Consider the following 26,894-nt stretch of genomic DNA (forward strand, 5'->3'; position numbering starts at 1 on the left):
CAGTATATGCCAAGCTATTCCTCACACACTTTCTTGCTGTATTTTAAAGAAGCCATCTAGTGAAAGGAAAATCCTTTCTTACCCAATCTTACATCATCAACAATCACTAAGAATAAGAGTTCTAGAATCTCCCTTTGATGACATCTGATTTGGTGTAAAACCTACTGTGACCTCATGCACTAGGTGGCCTCTTTAATTTGATTTATTGCAATAACTGCAATATGGATCCCAGCTAAAATATGTCTTTTGTTCTGTATTTTTAATTATATTTCATGTCATCTTTGTTTTCCTTGATTACCGGGATCACTGACATAATATCAATGTATACAATATCAAAAAACAAGAATATCAGAAATTAAATATTGACAACAAAAATATCGACTTCCTAGAGTTAACTAGCAAAACCATAAATATTGAGAACACAAATATAGTTGTTGAAAATAGCGATTTTAATCTATATCAAAAGCAGAAATATCAAAAACAAAAATATTGTTACCTTTAAATAAACATATATGTCAATAATATTGATTCACACAATATTGACTACAACATTAGTGCCAAAATAACTAATTAATAATTCATAAACAAAAAAATCACTACAAACATAAAACCATTATCTGAAATAAACCTAAAACATTTTTTACACATGTTTAAATTATATATACATATATTACATCTACAAACTCTTTACCATTCACGGTAATAAATTACATAACTAAAATCATAACAATACAATCCAAAAAATTATTAACTACAAACATTTAAACAACAACCTAAATAATAATAATAAATATATATATAAATACATGTATATTCAAAACTATCAAACTATGTATCATACATTAAAAATAAAACCTAAATTAGTGTTTACCTTAGAAGGATATAACTAAAATTAAACCAACCAATAAAATGAAACTATTAACAACTTTAACCTATAATTTCAGACAAACAATTAAATCAAAAATATAAAAGCCACACTAAGTTAAACAACTAAATAATTTAAAAACGGAAAATGCCGAAAGACAAAGTAACTCTGCTGGATTCTCTCACCAGACCATTAAAGAAAAAATATATACATCTCAACTACCTAACCGAGTAATTAAAACTTATATTTAAACTAAAACGTACTTATTAATAAACCTAAAAATGTTCAATAACAAATAATTAATAAAAAACACTCGAAATTCTATCTCTTTACATAGACTTCCTAAATGACAAAACTACAACTTGAAAAAGTGATAAACTGCCAAAGGAAATGACTACCACAAACCAACAAGATGATATAAGAAAGTAAGATGACATAAGTTATTACAAAACTGTAAATTCACCCAAATATCGAGTAAAAATAAAACTAACAACTTCAACCTCTACAAACTACCACCAAATTAACATTTAAAATGAAACTCATTTTTTTCATCCAACAGAAAAGAAAGCACCTGCTCCATATTAGAACAACCACAACGGAAAAGCTGCAAAACCGTGTGAAACATATTAACAGATCATACATATAAGTATACAAAATAGAAGTAGTTGGGTAATTTTACATGTAAATAACAAACATACAAACTTTACAATATTACATATATTTATACTACTACACTGTCAGGTACGACAGAGGAATCAAAGTACATAACCTCACATAAAGGATAGCAGTTACTAAATCACATGAGATACACCTACAGCCAAGACAGTGCATCAACAGAAAATATAAATTGTAAATGTAGCAAATATTATTCTAATCCATGCTATGGGAGGGCAACAACAAAAGATTATGCTATAAGTAATGTAAGAGAGCACCACCACCCCCTAAAGATGACCAAAATAGAAATAAGGGAGATACTGCAGGATATAAGAGAGGCAAGCACTAGTTCCCAGGAACCCTCAGTCAAAACCATAAAGATATACTGCCTAAAGACCCCAAACACATCACAGGCCAACCATCACCTATCCCCAACTTAAAATATTTAATTGCACAAACTAAAAAAGCTACAAGGGATACTCCTCCTGCCCCGAGAAGATATCAAGACATACGAATATGTGAACATTTAACTATGACACATAATGAAGAACCATTCCTTTTGCATGACAACCAAAATATTGTGAAACAAATCCTAATATTCTCTAAAGCAAATAACTTACTAAAACTTACCCAATGTCAAAAGTAGATGATGGATGGGACCTTTAAAATGTGTCCCAAACCCTTCACTCAGAATTACACCACACATGGAGAATATCAAAATGCTAATCTTTTTGCATATCTCTTTGCATATCCATTTTATATATGTCCTACTACCAAAAAAACAAGGCAGCACTTACTACAATCTCTTAAACCGCATTAAACCTAAAACAAACAACTACTATTCCCAAAAAATAATCATAGACTTTGAGCAAGCCATGATTCAAACCAAGTTCCAACAACTACAAATAGAGCAATCTGTTTGCCCCTAAACTTAGCAAACGAACCAAAGGAGTGTACAACATGATACAATATAAAATCAAAATCTTCATAATTAACAAATGAGTAGAATGCTTAGAAATAATAGCCAAAAGCATATTATGAAATATGAACCTACCAAAGTCCTACTGGCCTGGTCAGCTGCGTGTAAGATGGAGAAGGCGGACTAGAGACACCACCTTTGATGGCAGAAAAAAGAAAAACAGCCCGGCCGGTTGGCCGGGGGATGATCTGCCGCTTGAGGAGGAGGCCACTGCGTCATCCATGAAGGCTATGTTCTTGGACCTCAAGCATAGCCTCGCTAGTATTGATGCTAAGCTCGACTTAACTGAGCAAATGGACCGTTTAAAGGAACCAGTAGATTGTCACAACACGTGATTTGAGCAGCTGGACGCACGCACTTCGGATTTGAAGGACAATCCTTGCGGAGACGGAGAACAGTTGCTGCGCATGGAGCACGTGCTGGAGGTGATCCGGAATAAAAAAAGAGGACCTTGAGGCCCACTCCCTTCGTAATAACATCCGCATTTTGGGCCTCCCGTAGTCTACCACCATGGGGCACATGGAGGACTATGTAGAGACCATGCTCTCTGCGCTATTCCCCGGCAAGTTTTCCGGGGTGTTGGAGAGGGCCCACAGATCTCTGGGGCCGTGGCCTCCGCCGGGAGCATCGGCGCGTCCTATTATTGTACGCTTTCTGAACTATAGGGATAGAGATACTATACTTAGACTGGCCAGAGAGCGTCGACCTGTGATCTACAATAACACTGAACTGAGTTTCTTCCCCGACTACACTCCTGGGGAGCAGGCAACCCGTAAGGCCTTCCTGCCGGCCAAGCGCATTCCTAGCTAGACTGATGCCAAATACTCCCTCATTTATCCAGCTAAACTGTGAGTGCAGCACAAGGGCAAGCTGCACTTTTTCACTGACCCGAAACTGGTTGCTAAATATGCTAAATCTGTTCCCAAAAAGGCACCGTCGGAGGGCCCGCGGGCTGACGGCAGAGAGGGCGATGCTCTTATTGACAATGACTGAATTTCTTCTCTCTGCCTTGCCCGGTGCCCTGTGGCCCGTGAATTTGTTGTTGATTTACATGTTGGGGCGGTCTGTACTGCTATACGCCTTATATTGGGAGACCCCTGCCCACCAATCTCATTTGGAATGGTTTTCAGATGTCCTTGCCGACGCCCCATTGGATGAGTCCATTCAAGCTGTTTATTGTCATGTTGTGGGAACTGTATTTGGGTTTGGGTGGGATTGTAGTACTGACCCGATTTGGGGGTCGGGTTTTCTTCCTTGCCTTCTTTCCTTTTCTCCTGTCCTTTCCACTTCATGTCGTCGATGCCTTTTTTGTGATGGTCTGGGGAGAGGTGTGTTTCGATAGATTGCTTAGATGGTGCAACAATGCGTGACGCCTGTACGCTGCCTCACTTGGAACATCCGCGGGCAGAATGATCGGCGTAAGATGAGGTTGTTATCCACCTCCATGCAGCGGCATGCGATAGACATCTGTATGCTGCAGGAGACTCATCTGGTGGCGGCCTCGAAACACCAAGTGAAAGCTGGTTTTATTGGTGAGTGGCATGGTGCGCTGTATTCGAAATATGCACGGGCGTGGCGATCTTGATCCGGAAGGGGCTGCAATGGCATACTGAAAAGGTGCTTGTGGATCCGAATGGTCGTTTTGTAATGATGAGAGGCACGCTGTTAGATAAACCTTGCAGATTGGTGTCGATTTATCGATCAAATACTGATGCAGTAGAGTTTCAATATTTTTTATTTAACATATCTGCAATTTGCAATAAGTTGTATGGGCTGCAATGATTAGGATAATGAATAATGCAAGAAACAGAATTGTGAAGACGAGAGTCATTATTACAAAGACCCCACCATCTTGCAATACGTAGAAAAGATATACGAGATGTAATATGCCCTAATACCCTAATGTGTAAGGCCTAACCTCCTACCTAAGGGAGAGCTGGGTTTGTTAACCCTAATCTGCCAATGCCATGTCCATGAGAGGAGCCCCCAACCCTTGTTACCTTGGAATGAGGTCTCTATCTCAGACTCCGCAGGGACACGAAGCCTCGGTCAGCGTCAAGACGACTGCAGCATCGGTATCAGCGATGGTGGCGATGCCCTCTGGTCGGAATCCCTCTGATTATCTGTCTAAAGTGTGATGTATTTATACAAATCTAGAAGGACCCCTGACGTAGGTGTGTTCCTAAACAATAGATAACAGACATGCTTGGGACGGCAATTAATATAAACAATCCCTCGAAAGTATAGAGAGGGAAAATCCCTAAGTGTGAACACCTACTGTTTGTTTGTCTTTGGTGCTTGATCTTGACGCCTTGGCGCGGTGACACTGATAATGTTACCCATAACAAGTGGCCTAACTATAAACAAGGCAGCCATCTTAGAAGAAATAAATAAATAAATGGGCTAAGACAGAGCAAGCTAAGTAGGTTAAAAGTCACTAGGTGACGGGGGCACGAGTCTGCAAGCCAGAGGCTAAGCTAACTCCTGTTATCCCATTAAAATGAATTAGGATTCACTACAAATGCTTACCTGACCGCAAGAGATTCCTATAATGAGAGTTTTGGTGAATGACATCCTGAGTCCCAGAAACAGTTTAGGGACACTTAATTAGAGGCAAGAGATCTTCTGAAAGAGACACACACTGCCTCACAGTGCCCCAGTATTTAATGAAACCTTAGGATGACCTCACACAAGACAGAAAGAGATCAGTTACATAGGTGACCCAATCCACGGATATCTTTAACATGCACAAAGCAGATTATCAAAGATATGAGGAAGAGAGACCATGTCCATCTTATGGAGACAGCAATAACCTCTTTCATTAATGAACAGCACCACTAAATTATTGTGTGCGAACATAGTAAATGTTCCTGGAAAGTCCCTTATGACAGCAAGGAATCCCACAACAAGATTTGTGTCTATATAGAATCCTCTACACCAGTGGTTCTTAAACTCCTTAATTCTGTAGATCCAAACCTAATCATTACTGGAAACTGTAGACACCCACTGAATCATTATTGGAACCCAGGGACCCACAGTGAGTCATTATTGGAATGCGAGGAACCTGACCTAAGGTATTTTGATGTTTTGAACCTCAAAACAATAATCAGAACTACAGAAGCAAACATTCATCAAACAAATACATGAATTATAGTCCACAGAAAAATAGTCCACGGAAAAATATGAAAAAATCAAAATTTTACTGAGGCAGTTGGAGCTTCTCTAAATTTAATTGAACTCATTATCAATGTTTTACTCTGTCTGATGCACTTGCACTGGTCACACAAATCAATATGAGAATGCCAACTTAATTTTTAGCCTCCTATTAAAATTTCCTACACATTACAATTGTCAATTGTATATTTTGCTTATTTATTTATGTACACTATATTAATATGCTGAAATTATTTAAGCTGTTGCAGTATCCCAAGTAGGGAGTCATTGGCCCCCCTTTAACTACTAAACAATCCCCCACAACAGAAGATAATACACGTGCTGGTAATCAAAACACCTTCCCATTTCAGATACTTCAATATGCCAGTTGAAAAGAAAATCCTTAAAGAGACAGCAAGTCCCCAGAAACTCCCTTAAGGCCTTCTAACAGAATCCTCTTAATCCCACATAACCCAGGAGAGTTTGCTCTCATAGAGACAGTAACCCTCCCCCCCGACACACACACATAAAAAATGACGGCATGCAATCCCCATTCAATCTTGGCCCAAAGTGTGTCTTGGTGAATGAGGAGTGGTGTAGTCCCTAGATAGACTTTGATGCTCTCTGTTGGACAGGTCTCAATTTAAGAAGTTAAAGATGGCAATTTTGAATAACAGTAAGGTAGAACATATTTGGTCCAACAAAAATGACAGACAATAAAGTTTCAGTATTAGAGGTTTTGTTTTAAGAATTTCAGCCAAACAGAAATTAATTCAATGTAGTCAAAATCAATTAGTCATTTGAACCACTAGTTTAGGTGGTTCAATAACGACCTTCAAAAAAACAAAAAAAATCTTGGCAGGGAGCAGGGATTTGAGAAGTGTGAGAAAAATGTCTTAAAATGAAGCTTAGATTGAAACTATGAATAATCTCAAAAAAGTATAAAACACTAGTGAGGAGAGCACAGAAAACAGTCTTTAATAAGTATTGGTTGCTGCTACCAGGTGCAACCAAGACAGGCAGCAGTAATCAATTTTGGAAACTGATAAAACAGCTAGATAAGAACTGCCAAGACCTCGAGAAGCAAAACATCACAGAAAACAACCAGGATCCATTCCTGCAGTTCCTTTAAAAATCCAGCTCAGAACAGGATCCATCTAAGCACATTCTCACAGCTCCAGATATTCGCAAAGTGACACAAACAAAGCAAGCCCTGACAGCATGGATAAACAATAATCAAATGAAGGCAATACAAAGTAAGCCCACACAGTATGGACAGATGACAAACAAATGCAGACGATCATTGGCAAACGAAGAACCCTAGTTGTGGCTCACAGGTTCCAAAGGGGTGGGGCGGCACACGGAGAGGGAGAGGGGGGGAAATAAACATTCCATGAATTAAAAAAAAATTAAAACACTTACCTCCGCACCGCTGCTCTCCACTTTGCTCCTCCTTCTCCTCAGCTGTAGGCACAGGCTCCCAGCCTGCCCTGTGGCCAATCCAGAGGCTGCTCAGAGCAGCATCAGGATTGGCTGGGAGCGCCCAGCCAGGGCGTTCCCAGGCAGGCTGGGAGCTTGTGCATACTCTCTCCAGCCAGGCAATCGTGTTGCTGGGCTGGAGAGATCCTACTGCACATATGTGTTTGATGGGCCTGAGATGGCCGGCCAAACACACATGCACTCTGGGGGGAGTGTTCTGCACTCCCCCTCACTGCTTGTCACCCCCGTGGCCCTGCCCCTTTACAAGAACATAGTTAATTATTGATTTCTTGTAAAGGTTTTGCAGTTACTACTGCGGCTCCACCGCCCTAATGGAGGAGCCGCCACTGCCTGGGCCCCAATGGGCTTCCATCAGCTCTTTTCAAGTCTAATCTGCCCTTCTCCTCAAGGTGGTTTAACTTGTTATTCAATTTATGTATCTACTTTCATCTCATTCCAGAATCATCGTGTGGTTTAATTTTGCAAACAATTTTCAAAGAAAGGGTTCCATCTGATCCTTTACACTACAGGCTAATAGCTTTAAGAGACACTGAAGTAAAATATTTTCCAAAAGCCATCCTACAGGATCTGGAAGACTGCTGTAACAACTTGAAATTCATGGCAAGGCACAGAGGCCAATATTATGCATAAACCTCTTTATTGCCACTCACAGCATCAACTAGAACTTTCATTTCCAAACTTAGAATAAGAATCCAAATAACATTCTACTCAATTATATAAACCGTAACCCAGCAGCCATCTTTCTTTGTTGCTGCTCACTTATGAGATAAGTAAATGTGTGTTAAGTATGGTTGAGTTATTCATAGTATGGTAGCTGCACCCCCAGCATATGTAGAGTTCTGGGTGCCGTAGTTCCTTGTATGTGTGGTATCTTGCATCTTCACCCCTAATCTATTTTTATAACGCAGTGGCCTTAGGCATTTTTTTACCCCATTTGGCTTTGTTTTCTTTGGAGTGAAACAGACTATTTTGAAGTGTGGTAGCCTCTAGGTATTTTTATGCCACCTTGCTTCATTTCCTCAACGATTTCTACTGAGGAGGAAAGCAGATGCTTCATTTTGTGATTTGTTGTTGAAGTTTTAATGCTGACGTCCCTTTAGATGTCTGCATGGCGGTTTGGGCTTGTTGATATTTTGAGAGGTGGAGATATTGGTATGCTTTTAGGATTTCTTTACATGCTTTTACCATCTGACGGCGCACACCTTCAATTTTCTAACTGCAATGCCAGCACGCGTCTTCTGATGTGACTTTGGCATTCTGAAGCCTGTGGTGGCACTGTCAGTGTTTCCAGGGGAGTTCTTAGAAACATGCAATCCAAAATGTGTTCGGCGGATGTGAGCAATATATAAAATTAGACTTATCACTTACAGTTTAAGCAGAGTATGAGCAGGTGGTCTAAGTTCCCTCGAGTAACCCCCAATTATTCTACTTTCCTAAGCCTTGAAGCAGTTTGTCTTTTTGGGCTGCTTTAGGTGACTCCATTGGGAGAAGCCATTTTGAATTGGTTTTCTACTGGGAGGTATTATTGTTTTAGTGGAGGCTATATCTAGGGCTCAGAAAGACCGCTTGGTCAGTTACACTCAGCAAGGTGTTTCCGGAAGAGGTGAAAAGATGTATGTTGGTCTATGTGGTTTTAGCAAGAAAAACATCATTTTTTCAAAACAAGATGATAGAAAGATTGTGATTTTTGAAGTCTTGGTGGTAAGAGGTTTAGTATGTTGTAGGAGAGAGGCTGTGATAAATTTGGGATTTTATTGAGTATGAGTGACGTGGAGGGAATCAACAAAAAACTCACTCGCAAACTACAAAACATCCAGAACGCCGCCAGACTGGTCCTTGATCTACCTCGACACTGCCACATCTCGCAACACCTGCGTACACATCACTGGCTTCCCATAGAGAAAAGAATCACCTTCAAGATCCTCACCCATGCACACAAAGCCCTCCACAACTGGGACCAGCCTACCTGAACCAGCGACTCAACCTCCACGTACCCCACAGGATCCTATGCTCATCCCAGCTCTCTCTCGCAGATGTACCCGCATCAGGAAAACCAGAACAGGAGGACGCTCCTTTTCCTACCTCATACCCACTGCTTGGAACGCCCTCTCTCTCCACATCATACAAACCACCTCCCTCCTCAGCTTCATGAAGGAACTGAAAACAAGGCTTTTTTAAGGACCACCTCATCAGTAAATGCTACACTTTCCCCCTCCCCCCTTCGCCTTGAGACCCTAGCGGATGAGTAGTTGCGCTATTCAAGCACTGATTGATTGATTAATTGATTCACAGGTTAATAAAAGTCTGGAAAACAGGGTACATGAATGTGTAAACAGGGGAGTTTCTTCTCTGGCAAATTATTTAGGACAGAAGCTTGATGTCTGCATGGAGAATGTAAAAGGAAACATTTCTGGTCACAGAAATGAGGAGGAACAGTTTAGGTCTGTGTAAGAGGATACAGTTAAGGCATGTGGTTAGCATGAGGGATGTAAGGTGCAGATGGAAAGAAAGCATATTTGAAGGGAAAAAAGCTCAAATTTGAAAGAACATTACAGTCATCTAGTAGTGATGACCTACTAATGTTATGCTTTTCCAATATGGGGGACACAGATGATGAGGATATTGTAAGAAAGAAAGTAAAGAGAACTCTTGGGAGTTCAGATCAGGAAAAGGAGGTTAAGGATCATCTTGGAGACTATGGGGCTGATTATGAGTTTGGTGAACAGAAACATCTGTCTGCCAAACTCCCGACGGGGAGGTCGCCGCCATGCGACCTCCCTGCCAGCCCCATTGCGACTTTCCCACTGGGCTGACAGGCGGGAACCAAGATTTCCGCTGGTCAGCCCAGTGGGAAAGGTGCAGTAGCATTGTCGCCGGCTCATAAAAGAGCTGGTGGCAATGCTGCTGCATTCAGGGGGAACCAGCACCCTCGAAATGCATATTTCGAGGGTGCTAGGCAGGGTGACACCTGCACTGCCCATTCCATAGGCATGGGCAGTGCTGGGGCCATCCTCTGGCCCCCTGCACTTGTTCTCCGACAGCCTTTTCATGGCAGTCAGATCGCTATGAAAAGGCTGGCAGATCACAAGGTTGTAATCAGCAGGGTGGCGGAGAGTGCGGGGCCGCCCTGGTTGATTACAACCAGGACCGTCGTCAGCTTGTCAGGATCACTGATCTTGGCAGGGACAGCGGTAGGTTGGTGGGTCTGCCCGCCAACCTCGTAATGTGGTGGTCCTACCGCCACAGCCATGGCGGTCTGAAGGACCGCCAGCCTCGTAATAAGGCCCTATATGTTCGAACCTCATATGATTCAACATATTATCCCATCAGTGGGCTCCAGCAGATCATGTGGCTCAGTATGTGAAGTTCTGGATAAGACATGAAATTCCTACAGAAGGACAAGATTACGGTATGAATGTCCAAGACCATCTCTAGCCACCAGAACTAGACCCTAAAAGTGTTGACTCGTCTGAACAAAACAGGAAATGATCCAAGGAAAGGTCGTGAAAAAGGGTTGAAACGATGGCATGGTAGTTTGCTGGATGTCTTTGGTCCCTTAACTAAAACTTTTGATAAGTAAAGCATATTTACAGGAGACATCTTTGGATGTTCAAGAAATGCACTAGTGGGTGCAAAGGGCTGTATGTTTATTAGGAAACTCCAATGCGGCTCGATGTATTGAATGCAGGAAGAGCCTTTTAATGAAAATCGATCCTAAGCTGGCAGAACTTGCAAGTAAGGAGTCAGGGAGGGGTACCAATAGCTTACTGTTTGGTGATGAATTTGTGAAGGAGTTGGCTAAATTTGAAGGAGACTTAAACTCTCTTCAGAGGGGACAGACGGATAAAAAAAAGGTTTTTGTAGGGGCCAGGAGAATGTGGGGTCAGTTTCCCAGGTGTGTAATTACACAGGCATTTTTTTGTGAGGATTTTATCCCCAAAGAGCAAGGGGAAGAGGAAGAACCAGGGGAGACAGAAGGATAAGGGGGCAACAAGCTATGTTTGGAAAAAGACCCTTTCTGTACCTCTATAAAACTGGGGCAGACTCACCCAATATTTGGGAAGAAGGAATGAAGTAGTGGGAGAACTCTGGGTATTACAAATGGTTCAGGGTTATCAGATAGATTTTGTAGAAAAACCTGTGCTGGCAAACAGACCGAGGGCTTTAAGGTTTTCAAAGGAGGAAACACATGGCAAGGGAGGAGGTACAAGAACTTTACAAGAAAGGATCGATACAAAAGGTCGAGAGACATGGGACCATCGCCGCAGCAGGACAGCGGTAAGACCATCAAGATATAAATCAGGCCCTAAGACTTTGTCTAGAACTATTTTTAATCCAAACTTTAGAGGAGACCGGAAAGTTGTGTATGGGATGGTGTTTGTGTGAGTATGAGGAGCAAATTGAAGGTTTGAGAGGACAAGAAGAAACACATTTTGTGATTTATTTTCGATATCCTTATAAGCCAGTGTCTAGTCCAACTCTAGCAAGAATGGTTAAAGGGTTTATGAAGAGGGCTGCACATTCTGCAAGTGGGGGCTATGGTTTCTAAGGCCTTGTTGGTAGGTGGAAGTTTAATTAGCATTTTGGTTGCAGCACATAGGCCTGCTGATTCTGTGTTTAAAAAGTTAAACCAGTGGTGTGTGCTCTGAGGAATATTATGGCAAGACTTTAAACATGCATAATATTGGCCTCCGTGCCTTGCCATAACATCTAGATTTTCAAAAGCAGGGGTGGGTAGAAAATAATGATTTTATTAAAGGCACAGAGCCTAATATTATCCCACCCAGTCTGTGAAAACCACCCTATAATGTGTGTCTCAGGAATGAATGAATTCAGGAAATAGGGAGAAGATTGGTGAAGACGAGGAAGTGCTAAGCCAAGGAGCTTTGATTGGAATTGCAGGATGGATCTGTTTTCAATGTATTCACTGCATAAGAAGGAAGACGGCTGCTGAGTTACAGATTATATAATGGAGTAGAATGTTATTTGGATTTTTATTCTAAGTTCTCAAGTGAAAATTCTAGTTGCTCCTGTGAGTGGCAATAAAGAGTTTATACATAACATTGGCCTCTGTGTCTTTAATAAAATCATGATTTTCTACCCACCTCTGATGTGGAAAATCTGAATTAATTCCCCTTTGTCAATCAAACCAGGTTTCACCTGCAAATGGGGGCTGAATGAAATGTACTGGTCCTAACAATCTTGAAATCTAAAACTGTCAAAGCAAAATCTCAACTTTACACAAGTTTTATTGACTTCAAATCAGCTTTGATAAAATATCTAAGTCACTGCCATGGTGTAAACTTACCAAACCCTGTAATCTATTTGCATATCCCGAAGGTGATCCAGCTTTTATATTCCCACATCTGGATCAGAATCAAGATTGAGAATCAAGGAGCCATTTCAAAGAAAATAGCTACATCGAATGGTCTCAAAAGAGGTTGCTTTTTGGTCTCTATACCTTTCAACCTATATATAACAGACTTGACTCAACCTTTTGACTACGTAACTGCTGATGCTTGGTCAACTACACATCCCCATTTTACAGTATGCAATTATACACTTCTAACGGGTAAGGCTTCAATAGGCCTGCAATGTCAATTGGCTATTCTAGGATCATTTTGCAAAACAAATCAGCTTGAAATCAATTTAGAAACAAACAAAATTATTGTAGTGGACTACTCAAGATATAGGAGAAAAGGGGCATGGTTTATAAACTCCCCAAAGTTGAACTTGTCAAATCCTATAAAATACCTGGGCGTTGTATTTGATAAAAGGGCAGCTTTTAAAGCCCACAAAGGACCCTCAAAGATAAAAGCTAAAGTCTTAATAGTAGCATTTGAAAAGCTGTACAGCACAATACAGGGCCTGTCCTTTTAACCACCGTTGAAAGTAATCGAAAGTAAATTTTAACCTGTGGTTACTCATGGCCTTGCAGTTCTTCCAACTGCAATAGCATAATTCCTGACTACAGTAATAGCAACCACTTATAGTTAAATCTTCTTCTTAGTTACACCTACTGCTCAAATTGCCAATACATCAGAGTACAAAAGTTCAGCTAAGGTACAGAAACAATCAAGAACTAAGTAAGGTTCCGAGCAGTAAAATACAGAGTACAAAATGGTGACGCAATGCAGCATAGGTTTGCCTTCTAAAGCAAAAGGAAAGGGCTCCTTTTTACATCAATGGGTCACACTCTTATATAGGGATCTGAACAAAGGATTTTATACATTTACTAGAGTAGCACATGATTCACAGGTTCTTAACCAATCAGACTAAAGCAACAGAGAAACACTTACAACTGAATATATTTGACAAGATTCTCATAGAGTTTCTCAAAAGCAATGTCTGCACATGGAATAGGAAAGGTTACATAATACCTGATTCTTTTAGTGAAGGTTAGGTCAACCTTCAATGTGTATGCTTCACTCAGAACAGTCTAAAGTAGTGGTTTACTTACTGCAAAGCATTAAATTTCAGCAAAACATCTATGGGGGTCGCTTTCTAAGCAGCACATTCAGTGTAGCTAAGCTGGGATGTAGTGCCCTCAAAATGCTTTTTTTCTGATGGTTTACTTTTTGGGTAAACTATTTCTGTCCACCTCGATGGTACATAATCTGGTCAATTTCAAGAATAACTCAGCAAGCTCAGTACAGGCTTCAATTTTGAATTTTGAACAAAATCTGTGGTCCGACTCCCTTTTGACTATGTCACGTTGGTGTTCAAATGCCAAATCATCTGTGAGAGAAGTTTCATTCTGCAATCAGGCTGGACTCCAGAGAGTGTCCTTTTTATTAACCTCCTTCCTCTGTGCAATCCTTACTAGTGGGTTGGATTTATATGCAGTGAAGGTAGATCTCCTGTAGCTAGCTCTGTCCATCATTCAAAGGGCATTCTCCTTGATGCTAGTGTTGTGTGTTGTAGAGAGCTTTGAATTAGTAGTGCCAGTGCTTTTATGGGGGAGGGGGTCACAGGAGAGTATGTGTTTGTGTTTGTGTCCATGTCCATGTGTATATGTCTGTTTTTGTGTGAGGGACGTATTAAAATACTGCTGTTGTTTTGCAGGAGTATGAATTTGTTTTCTGCTCCTCTGATTAGCTACCTCCGGTGTTTGCAATGTTCATTTATTAGTTTGCATTAAAATAGTACAATAGTTACAGGTAACAACTGTAAGTGATCATATGTTGACCTACAGGTCCAAACGTTATATGTAATGAAGTGCCACTTACCTTTAGTAACAATGTTACTGTAAAACACTAAGGCGATGTATGACTGTATACCGGAGAGAGGTTGAGTAATGAGTTCATTCAAAACGTAATAGAACACTGAAGTGATTTCCAATGTTGTTTCACGTGCGGTGAGGGGTATTCTATTCCTTATAATACCATGCAACCTGCACCCACACACTATGTAATGCACGTCAGAGTTATCAAGATCCGTCTAGCGAGAAATTTGGGGTGCAAATAGGTAGTTGTGTGTCATACACAACTGTCGATATAAAACAAAGGATTGTGCAACTTATAATTTATTTCAAATCATTCACTGAGCCAATTTTTGTAGGCCGCCTCCAAAGCCTGTTTTAGGATGTGTTTTAATAAGCAATAGATTCCCGCACAGCTGTCGTGATCTGCAGCAGAATACTGACTAGCCAGGACTATAAATGCTTCCATATTTGCTGGGGAAAGTAAAATACTGAAAAAATGTTCACAGGAAAACATTTTAGAAAGAGATTGTCTACTTAACTGTGGCAGGTGCAAGGAGTTCTTTTAACCACTATATTCTGACTCTGGTAGGTGGCCTGTGATGTCAGAACTTAATGGTGGTAAATTATTAAAGGCAAATTGTAAAATATTGGATTATTTTATTATTACAGGTAAGCACTGATGTCATACCTAAGGATGGGCATGATTGAAGCATTTAGTGCAGTTAACAAACTGTTTATAATTTGAAGTTTGAGAAGTTTTACATACTTTCAAAACATCGCCTGTAGTTCTCCCTCTGGGATGAGCAAAACCAGTCTCTGCAGATTCATTTTCTTATTTTTTTTTTAAAAGCTCTGCCACTTATTTGTGAATGTTATTTCGTTTATGATGTTTTCTAAAAAGTATTACAAAGTTCAGACAAGAAAATCTTTCTAACTTTGCACAACCCTACTCAAGGCTATAAAACACAGCATTTTGACTTTTCCAAGCTAGGTTTTCACAATAGAACCACAAAACATGCTAACAACAAATGTCAATATGGGTTTTTAAATAGATTTAACTATTAAGGGAGTGGGATCCACTCAAATCCTTGGCATGACTGTTTTAGGAGACAGGTGAAAGGCATTGGAAGCAGATTCCAAGCAAATGGGACCTGCTGTTTGAGGGTCACAGACTAGCCTTTTTCCCTGACCGTGGCTCTAACACATAAGAACTGTTAGAAATGGGGTTTCTGGTTGGCTAGGGTATGCACCTCAGCCAGGCAGAACTTACCCACTCTAGTCAGGGAAAGGGAGTTACATGTCGAAGATAACCCCTGCTCACCCCCTTGGTAGCTTGGCACGAGCAGTCAGGCTTAACCCGGAGGCAATGTGTAAAGCGTTTGCACAACACACACAACACATGTGACGCAATATCCCCACCACAAAGGAAACACAACACCAGATTATGTGAAAATATACTGTATTGTACACAATGCAATTATCAGACCAAACATCACATATCAGTACTATCCTGCTACCTTAGCAGTTGTCAGAACGTTACACATTAGTTACTCTGCAACCTAGCAGTAGTCACACATAACACACAGGTTACTCAGTATTCTGCAACATAAGCAGTAGTCAGGAAAACACATTATTACATCACAGCACTTGTCATAAGAATCTCATAAAATGCCCATAGTAGGAACATTAGAAAACATATGGCAAGTTAGAAAAACATATTAGCAAGCATGTCCATAAAAGGAACATTTGCATACACATATGTAAAAACATCAAACGCAGGTAGGTAATATATGAATCAAACAAAAGTCTGTAGAAAGAACTTTAAATTGCAACTATATTGGTCCTTTAAACAGTACCTGGTTGGATGAAGGCACCTCCAGTGCCTAGGAGGCGAACAATGGGGCCCCCGGCGCTCCTATGTGCAAAACGGGGGCCTCCCTTATACTCTGGGGTCCGAGGAGGGCGACATGCACCTCCTCTCTTTTATAGACAGGCCACTCTGGGGACCGTGATTACTGGGGGCCCCCCAGGGCCTCAACCGGCCCTCACGAGGGGGGTCAAAGCCAGCAAAAACAACTTAGGGCAGGAGGGGGGCACCACGCACCACCTCCGGTTTAATGACAGGCCCCTCCCGGGACCCGCGATCTCTGGTGGCCCCCCGGGCCTCCACTGGCCCTTCCACCAAGGAGGGGCCCCACAATAATGCCCGTTTTACCTAACAGCAGAAAAGGAGCGTCCTGCCCCTAACGCTGAGGCCAGGGGGAAGAGGGCACTCCCCGTGCCTTCCCCTGGTCCTTCTGTGAAGCCACAAGAAGATCGGACCCCTCCTGAGGCCCGAGCAGACACTCGCCTGCACCCGATGCAGTGCGCGTGTGTTCTTCCAGCTTCCCGGGCCGCTGCGGTGATCTTATTTAAAGGGGCACAATGCAGTCAGGAGCATACGAGCTCCCAAGGCTCCATAAGTGCGATGCAAACCACAGAGAAGCACCCCTCATGAAGAAATGGATGCAGGGGTCAGGGGCCACAGCACCCTGCCCCTGGGGAGCAGAATCTTAAGACAAGGTCCTCAGGTGGAGGGCCCAGCTACAGGCCAGCACAAGGGAAAGGCAGCAAGTGGCAAGTCCTTCACAGTGACCAGGCAGGTCACAGGTCAGTACAGCAGCAGCAGTCCATGGCGGTTCCTGGTGAGTCCTTTCAGCCTTTGGTGTCCAGTTCCAAGATGATTCCAAGAGTCTCCAAATTGTGGGGAAAATTCCCCTGTACTAATATTCAGTTCTTACAGTGTTTTACAATGGTAGGGAGAGGAGGTTCCAGCCAGTTACAACTGGTTCTGGGAGTGCCCCCTCTCTCCTTTCAGCACAGGCTCCAAACATCAGTGGGGGGTTAACGACCCTATTGTGTGAGGCCAGGGCACAGTCTTTACAAATGCAGGTGTGCCCCACCTCTCCCTTCTCTCAGCCCAGGAAGACTATTCAGTATGCAGATGCACCTCTGTGACACCTCCACCCTCCCTGTGTACAGGCTGTCTGAAAAGTATGCACAAAGCCCCAACTGTCACTCTGGCCAGACGTGGATTGGAGACAAGCTGCAAAACACCAGAGTCATAAGCATAGATAAATGCGCACTTTCTAGAAGTGACATTTCTGTGATAGTAATAAAAAATACACCCACACCAGTAAGCAGCATTTATTATCACCATCACAACCATACCAAACACGCCTACGCTACCCCTCATAAATCAGACAATACCCCTTACACATAAGGCAGGGCATTTCTAATGCAATCCTATGAGAAGGCAGCACTCACAGCAGTGAGACACCAAGTTAGGCTGTTTGTCACTACTAGGACAGGCCATGCAATATGGCACATGTCCTGCCTTTCTACATACATGGCACCCTGCCCATAGGGCTAGCTACGGCGTACCTTAGGGGTGACTTACATGTAGTAAAAGGGGAGTTCTGGGCCTGGCAAGTAAATTTAGATGCCAGGTCCCTGTGGCAGAAAACTGTGCACACAGGCCCTGTGCTAGCAGGCCTGAGACAGGTTTGAAAGTCTACTTCAGTGGGTGGCGCAAGCAGCACTGCAGGCCCACTAGTAGTATTTAATTTACAGGCCCTGTGTATAGAGATACCACTGTACAAGGGACTTATAGGTAAATAAAATATGCCAAGTAGGTATAAGCCAATCATACCAACTTTAGATGGGAGAGCACCTGCACTTTAGCACTGGTCAGTATTGATAAAGTGCTCAGAGTCCTAGAGCCAACAGCGAGAGGTCAGAAAAACCAGGAGGAAGGAGGCAAAAAGACTGGGGATGACCCTGCGTAAGGCAAAAAGTCCAACAAAAACCAACAGAGTTTGAATAATATTGAAAGAAGAATTGGCAAAGGTAATAGATCACACCCATGGACAAGAGTTTGGCTCTGGCAATCGGATGGGGGAGGGAGAATAGGAGGAGACAACAGGAGGGTGTGTTGGGTTGAATGGAAGAGAAGGTGTTAGTCAACAGGATGGGTAAAGAGGACAAGAGAAGTGAAAGTGAGTTGGTCAATGGACAAATTAATCCTATTGTACTCGCAGCTGCAACCCTAGAAATGTTTTCATTCAGTCACAGAGGTTCCAACACAATGACTGGGAGCAATGCGGCTTCTCATAGCCCTTTGAAACTTATGGCTGCTTTAGGGGAAACTCTGCCTTAACAAGCAGAAACAAACAGTAAGCTCTGGGCACGCACAGACAGGAGCAATGAGTGCCATAGCCACTGCTCTGAGGTAGCAATAGTAACAGAAAGAGGCCATCACAGAAGCTTGCTTCAAGTGAAAAATAAATAAATATTGAAACTCAGCCACTACCTGCCAAACACAATGAAAGAATATTTGGGATGATGCCCATGCCCAGCAATATTTGGAGAGAGGATGTGGCATAACATCCAGAGCTGCCGACTTTGGAACTAGGGTACCGGGTTCAAGTCTCAGCATCGGCTCTCCCTGTGCCTACAAAAAAAGACAATGCAGATACATGCTGATCGTAAACAAAATAATGGAGAGAGGATGTAGTGTAACATCCAGAGCTGCCAACATTGGAATTGGGGAACTAGATATGGGGCTCAGCATCGGCTCTCCCCAGGCCTAAAAAACAAAAAAAACAATGCAAATGCATGCTGATCGGAAACAAAATAAAGCAATGGCAAAACCCACAAAAATGTTGATTGAAAAAAAAATACAGCACTGCAACAAAATGACAAATGCCAATACTAAGTTTATTAACATTATAGCAATTCTTGCTGGGCTCCTGGCAGGTGAACACGTACAGGAAGAAAAACAGACATTTTGAAAACACAGGCAAAAACAAAATTAAAAATAGTGCACTTAAGCAAACCTACTGCACAAAAGGGCAAGACTACAAGTAATAGCCCCATGCTCTGCAGGAGGGGTTGACAAACAAAATGGAGATACATATAACAAACATTGACCACAGAGAAGCAAACCTTTGTGAAGGACACACAGAGCAACAAATTAGTTGTGATGAGCAGGCTGTAAACCCACAGCGTAGCTACAGCATGTCTTGAAGAGACAGCGCATGTGCTGCCTAGGTGAGGCCTTAAAAACAGAGGTACATTGGCAAGAGAGTGAAAACAGAGACTATCTGCAGTTGAAAATTCCTTGGAAGGTTAAAGGAATACCTTTTCAGGGTTCCATAGAGAACTATGGCCCTCCTCCACCTAGTGCAGTTCACGAAACTGTTGGATAGACAAAGGATGCAGTTGTGACTCTCCAACATGTCTTTGTTTAAATGGTAAAACTGACCAGCACAGTGTCTGTTAAGAGTTTTGAACAATGTGCTGAACAGTGTAGTGGTGTGGGAGTGTCAGGCTGTGGTGATTACTGTGAGTTGTGGAAGAAACTAGGCAATCTTAAAGCAATCTGACATTACTCCTCCCCGCCACATTACACACACTTACATGAGCAAACCTGTTTCTAGGTTTTGGCTTGTGACAAATGTGTTTTTCACAGGATGTTCACGGGAGTTCTCTTTTGAAAGAATTTGTCCTCTTTATCGTTTTTGCACTTTCATGTTTGTGAATAAAATACTATACATTTGGAAGTCCCACATGTTTTATAATGCGGTACAGTGTGGTAGCAATAAATGTAAAACATTGTGGTGGTGTTTATAATGCAGAATTATCACAAGTGCTCTTAAAATACACACACCCACATTGACACAAATAGGTCAAATATGGCACAGTACATGATGAATTTCAAGTAAAAGCGTTTCTCAGAAGCCACGTCTCAAACTGTAACAGAAGACAGAAAGAAAGGTGTTGTAAAAAAGAAGTTGGTAGAGGCAGAGCTTTGTTTGAATAAACACACCCCACCGTCCAAAAAGAAGCCTTCAATCCTCTGGGACACATGCATAGACAGTGGAGCATGCCCTTTGAAAATATTATGTAAATAGGTGGGATGTCCCCTGGCCTAAACTTTCTAAAGTGCATGAAAAATCCAATGCTAGCCCTGTAGCTGAAGATACAACTGGCATAACATCGTAGCAAGAACTGTGCTTGCTCCAACAGTAAGGACCTGATTTAGATTTTGGCGAACAAGTTACTCTGTCACAACAGTGATGGATAGCCCACCCACTGAAATCTAAATCCCATTACATCCTATGGGATTTATATTTCGGAGGACAGGATATTTGTCACAATTGTGTCGGAGTAACTCGTCCGCCAATATCTAAATCAGGCCCTAAGTACCTAACAGTAAACATGTGGCCAGATGTGGAACATCCTGAAAACGGTGTCCTTGCAACTCTGACAAAAATCAAAGGTTCAAAAACAGGACTACTAAGACCAGGGATTCAATGGATATGTGGCCACAAAAATGCCCAAACTTCCATTATAAAGGGAAAATGTGGGTTTCAATGCCAATCCATTCAGAGTTGTAGATGTATGAAGCAGAAACAAGCCTAAATGCAGCCAAATTCTTCTTGGTCTTGTCATATACCAGTATGAGCAACGATGTGAGGTTAGGATGAGAAGGAATGTGGAACTAAAATGAAATATTGACTACATGTGCACCTAAAATAAATATAGTTTAAATACCACAAAATGTGGAATACTACTTGTTTTGCTTTTTCATTATGTTTCTTAGTCAGTAATCAGGCAAAAAACAGATTTAGCTTATTAACATAATTTTCTCCAGTGCCATCAATACAGTTTATTTAGGATTTATTTTTAGATGCTTTGGTGACATAATTCACATAGGTGTTATGTATAAACCTTCATTCTTGAATTGTTAGTTTACTTTTGTAGCTCACACAAGACTATCTCATTAGTGTTTCCTCATATGTATGCAACTGCGTGCTTGCATTATTATTTGGTTGTAAATACAGACATTATTAAATGAGCTGATGGCCAAACATGCACGGCGATCAAAGGGACCAAAACTGATTTAATGGGCAACTTGCAGGTTCTTTGTGCTAAGGTTATCACATGTGCACTGCTTATTCTTTGAACTGAGCAGTCTCAGCTGGCAGGATCAACCAGGTCATTTGACTAACCAATGGCCTAATCCAGAAAGGTTGTGCTATTAGTGAAGTCCTGGAACTGATCTTTTTGACTGCATCGGTAATGTTACATGGCTCAAGGCATATATAAATATGTGCTAAAGGCGAATCTGGGCATAGGTTGCATGCAATTTTGCAATATCAACCATATTTTGATTTACTACTGTCTACATATTACTTTTTTGTTTTCTAAGCATACCTTTATATAAAGAATATGACTACAGGATGAATGTATGTTTCGGTGCGCACACGTAATGTATGTTTCGGTGCGCACAGGTACATGTGTGTCTATGTGTGTGTATACACATGCATGTGAAAAACCTTCATGGACCAAGCTGCTGTGCTTAATTTGTGCTTGTTGTTTGCGGGTTGGAAGCACCGCCACTTATTTTTGAGGGCTGGCGCTTATTTTTCTGCCTCATGTATTTACTGCGAGTAAAAGACACATGGGAAAGACGGAGGAAGTGAAAAAACGAACAGCGTCACAATGGGAGAAAGCAGAAATCTGCAAGAGTAAGCTGAAGGTGCAGGGTGTGGCTGTAAATGGATTACAGAGGCCCCAGGTGGCTTCAGGATTACGCTGTCTCAGTATTCTGTGTTCCCACATTTAATTGCAGCAGCCACGTAATTAACAAGAGGGCTCTGGGCACCGGCACGTTTTTATTTACAAATTAAGCACCGACCAAGCGCTGATTAACAAGTCTTTTCTTGCTCTTGCCTTTTGATGCAGTTCTAATGTTGGTTTTACAGTAAACCCTTGGAATGCAGGTAACCAGACAATATGAAATGGTCAACACAGTTTTTTTCTTTCATACAGGTGTCACACATCTTGAACACAATGAGCTAGCTGAGGCTTGAAGAATGAATGTTTTTCACTAGTAACCGGGGTAGATCATTTGGCCTCTTCCATACCAGCTAACTTCAGCCACTACTCAGGGATCACAACCACATGTGGAACGAAACACACTTCTATAAGGTGTTGGTGCTAAGGTGTAATGATTACTCTGCTTAAAGGAAAATTAATTGTTGTGAGTCCATTGACTATGCTGTGCGCTTGATGCAGGTGGTGATCACCGGAACTCATTTTTTGGAACAGAGACATTTTCATTACGAGTAGTAAAGTGTTTATTTCGTAAAAAATGTAATTCCATAAAAGATACACATAATAACATGTTTCTATTCATAAAATAGTCCAAACTTTGGATGGAACACTTGAGCCCCAAGTCCAAACAAGAAACTCAATGTGCATAACAGCTGTTATAACAGATTATATTGCATATACTTTAACATCACATAAAACAGAAGTTAAAAATTAAATAGACCATCTAGTGCCATAATAAAATCCAAATACTATAAAACTATAAAACGTTTTCACAAGAATGAGAGAGAAACACAGACAGACAGAAAGTGGAGGAAGAAAAGGGAAGAAAATGCTATGAATACAGTGACCAGGGGAGAAAAACGAAGAGCGAGCTCGTGATGTGTAGGGTGGTGGAAGAAATCAGCATGAGATGGATTTAAAACTAAGCAATTTTACCAAGAGGCAAACTCAGAATCCAGCAGTATGGGCAGCGGGCTCATTTGACAAACTTTAGCCCCCTGAATGTATGTGTTGTTTACAAACAAAGCACTGTTGTCCCATATCAGTCATACAGCTCGTATTGTAGAACTCTTTGACACACTTAAACATCTCAGTAGCTCCCTATCCGATCCATTAGCTATCCGCTTGCAAGCCGTTTAGGGTGACACTCACCGCTGTATTGCTCGGATTCTTTCAGACAGAAGCCCTGAGGATGAAGAACCAGCCCTGCAGGTTAATGGCATTGCTACGGCAGTATAATTAACAATACCTGGATCCGTTTAACCTGCTACTGGCTATTTACATTTTCATTTTCCCTGGCATCTGTATATTGTGCTGCAAGTTAATTTAATTTAGTCTGACAGTGAATATTTCTGCAAGCACGCAGAAGAGAGCGGCCAGTGCAACTGGGAACTGACTAGCCAGAGCAAAAATGGGATTTGGACCCATGGACTGGGGCACATTTTGCACCACAAATACTTGGGCAATGTACTTTTTGCTCCGTTGATCAGTGCAAATGGCATTTTTGCTCTTATCAAACCATGCAAATATTGATTCAAAGCTATACATCACTAGTGAAAAGTTAATGCAAGCTGCCCTCTGAGTCTTCAATGGTAGATAGCAAGCTACTCGTGAGAAATGCCTTCTCGTTATGAACTGTATTACAAATGCATGTTAAATGTTGTCATTATTCCAACGTGATAATTCCAAGAAACACACAAGGCAGGAGACATGACAGTTATACTCTCAGTGAATATTAAGCCATTTTATAATGATTTATGCTATGTTAGCAGGAAGGACACATAAACACAGCAGTTCAAACATGAGACCTGTTAAGAAGGTATACGTCAAATATCAACTCTTTGGCACCTGGTCACCCCTAAAGGGTGGATAACACAGGCAGAGAATACAGCCAGACCGAGGATCTCAGTTTTTTCACCGATACATGGCAGAACCCCGAAGTACGCCTACAACCACAGAAGTTATGTACATGTGTGAAAAGGGTATCTATTTCAGAAATACCAGCTGACAAGCTGGGCTTGATATTCATAAGTAGTTGGACACAAAAAACATGTGCATTGACTCATGGGCTGCCTCCAAGCATCAGTGCAAAGCTATGAGACAACACACGCTGCAAACTTCTAGGGCTAGGTCCCTAGACCTATAGACGAGGTCTGAGACTACGCTCCCTACAGGCACGAGCACTCACGTAGAGATGACGCTGATTCTTAAATTGAAGAACCTGTTGAGATGTTCTCTCGGTTTCATGACTTAATTTCCCTTTTATTTTTCAATCTGCGCATTACTCATATATAATGTTAATTCCTGTGGAGTGCACATCACTCATCTGCCCTCCGAGTGAATGTTGCTCTAAATAAAACACGTTCAGAAATATTTCTCTCCAGTGAGCTGACGTTGAAAAAACAAAATTCACAGAGCACGCTAGTCAGCCTAACGGCGCCAACGATGCAAATCTGGGATTTACTTATGATTTGTAAAAACTGTAATGCAAAACTGCAGTATCTCTTAGCATCCTTCCACAGAACTACCATAAAACCACCCGGGCTGAGAAACAAGCAGCAGGCATGATTTTCAACCCATCATCACGGACACACTGCTCCCTGTCGGGCACTGCACGGCTCATTATACAACTGTAGGTGCTGATCCAGGTGTTTTACACCGAAAGGGAGCGGCCACAATTTGTTTCAAAAGTGCAATTACAAAACAAGGCTGTTTCGATTTACGCGGGTTCATTTCATCCCAATATCCATCAGGATTAAAGGCTAGCTCTACACTGCCCGTCTCCTGCCCCCAAATCCCGGATGACACCTCAGAGTCCGGTTTAATCACAGCGCCGGCTTTAACGAGCATAAAATGTACTGCTCGCCTTCCGCGGGCTTGGCAGTCGATTTCCCTTTTCAGCTGAACTTTCCCCCGCGGCGTGAGATGTGATCCGACTGGTCTCGGAGGCCTGCCGGTCACATTTCCTGCAGTACCTGACTATTTTTGCAGCCCTTGATCAGCGCAGTCTCCTCAGATAATGCACAATAAATCTTGTCGACAACCAGACGGAATGCTTCTTCTGACTGATAAATTATCATTTAAATGAGACTATGTGCATCTGATCTAACAAACACAGACATTACCCTGCGCGCAGGCTCCAGTCAAACCGCTAATTCTTTTCATTGATGCTTTCCGCACCCAAGTAAAGGCTTCATTCATGTGCTAAATCTCGGGAGTAGAGCTCTGGCTTCCTTGGAACCTACCTCATTACGTTATCCGCGCGCTGCCCCGAGTGCTCCAGATCCCATTGAGAACTGTACATCGGCGGGAAAGTTGCCCCTGCCTGGTTCACGGCTCCAAATTACATGGTTATGCTAAACGCGCGCGGAGAAGTCAGTGGTGTGGTGTTTTGAAACTGCAGAGAGTCAGAGAGAGAGAGAGGGAGCGATGTGATCAGAGCCCGTGGCGACACAAGTAGGAGTTTCTAAATATAGTAACTCAATAGAGAGGAAGAGTCTGGCTGAGCCAACAATCACGGATCAGTTTCACAACAAGCGCAGGGGCAGGAGGGCTGCCAGCGTCAGGCCCGCGCCTGCTGTACTGTACAGCATGCATGCAGCCTACTGTACCACGCACATTCTGCACAACTCACACGGGCTGCACAGAGCTCGCGCAGAACTGCACACGCATTGTGGTGTATTCCGCATCTCGAGTACAACACACAATGGGGCATAGATTCTGCACAGTACGCTAGTCCCACGGTGCGCTTACGATACAACACCCACATCGTGCTGCATTCTGTCTTCAGTGCAACCCACACAACCGTACGCATTTTGTGTACAGCCCACACTCTACACACCCCACGTCCACTGCTCACGCACTGTGATACCCGCACTGCTTTATGCATGCATGGAACACAACAGGCATACTTTACTCATTGCACAGCACACTCATTCTTCTACATACAATGTGCAGCACTGTACAGCAGTACCGTGCTTTAAATGGGCAAGTATATTCACATATTTTATCTCAGAGTACTGTCACTTCCGGGCTATGGATTTAGTATGTTTATTGAGAGAGTGCAGGTACTTCCATGTAAAAGGCAGACCATGCAACAGTTTCTTTCTATTTCACGCCCTGCTACTACACAGTACACATATTGCACTGTAAACGCACAGGCCATGATTACGACGTATGTGGTTTGAAACGAACACATGCTTCTTGCGTTAGTTTCGTTCCGCAAACTTATAAATTGTTTGGAAGAAAGTACAAAATGCCGCACACGCGAATTTAATATGCAAGTGAGTTAACCTGGTTGTGATTCTCCCTTGTGGTACTACACCGGTGGGTCCTCTCATGCTAATTTCATCCTGGGTCGCCCCTTGAGTGCTGGTTCCCTAGTAGCAAGGTCAGAAGCATTAATCAGAGTCAGGTAAAGTCTCAATTCTATGTCAGGATGGAGGCTCAGATTATGCTTCTTTTTCTATGCTTTAATAAACTTCAGCAGCCAATTAGAAAGCTCTTTAACAAAAAACTACAAATCCCATGAACCCACCATAGTATCATAACAACCATAGAGTCCAACCCTAGAAAACCTTCCTGACACGAAGACTCTTCCTCTGTCTTTGCATAAAGTCAGATATACAGCACTAAATGCCGAAAAAGTCACACATGAACCTGGAGTCCAGAACCGAAGAACAACCAGCTTCCAAATCAGGAGGATGAATATCCCATCAACAACGTGGGAGGAGAAGAAAGATCTTCAGTGGAATCCGAACAAAGGACTCTGAATCATTCATCCTCTTGACCTAGGATAAAGAAAAATAACGAGCCATTAACACTGTCTCATATATGATAGAGCAGAAAAAACAATCAACACACATTTGTTTTTACAC

At 42.1% G+C, this 26,894-nt stretch overlaps 1 long non-coding RNA gene across 2 annotated transcripts in view; it reads right to left on the bottom strand.

The window, feature by feature from the left end:
* Positions 1-25,414, bottom strand: part of LOC138262032 (uncharacterized) — a 1,156,543-nt gene extending 1,131,129 nt beyond the window's left edge. For both annotated transcript variants that reach the window (XR_011199189.1, XR_011199190.1), the window contains exon 1: positions 25,263-25,414. This is a non-coding gene — a long non-coding RNA (uncharacterized lncRNA). The remainder of the gene's footprint in view (positions 1-25,262) is intronic.
* Positions 25,415-26,894: the final 1,480 nt, after the last annotated feature.

The sequence above is a fragment of the Pleurodeles waltl genome, chromosome 10, assembly GCF_031143425.1.
Source record: "Pleurodeles waltl isolate 20211129_DDA chromosome 10, aPleWal1.hap1.20221129, whole genome shotgun sequence".
NCBI lineage: Eukaryota > Metazoa > Chordata > Amphibia > Caudata > Salamandridae > Pleurodeles > Pleurodeles waltl.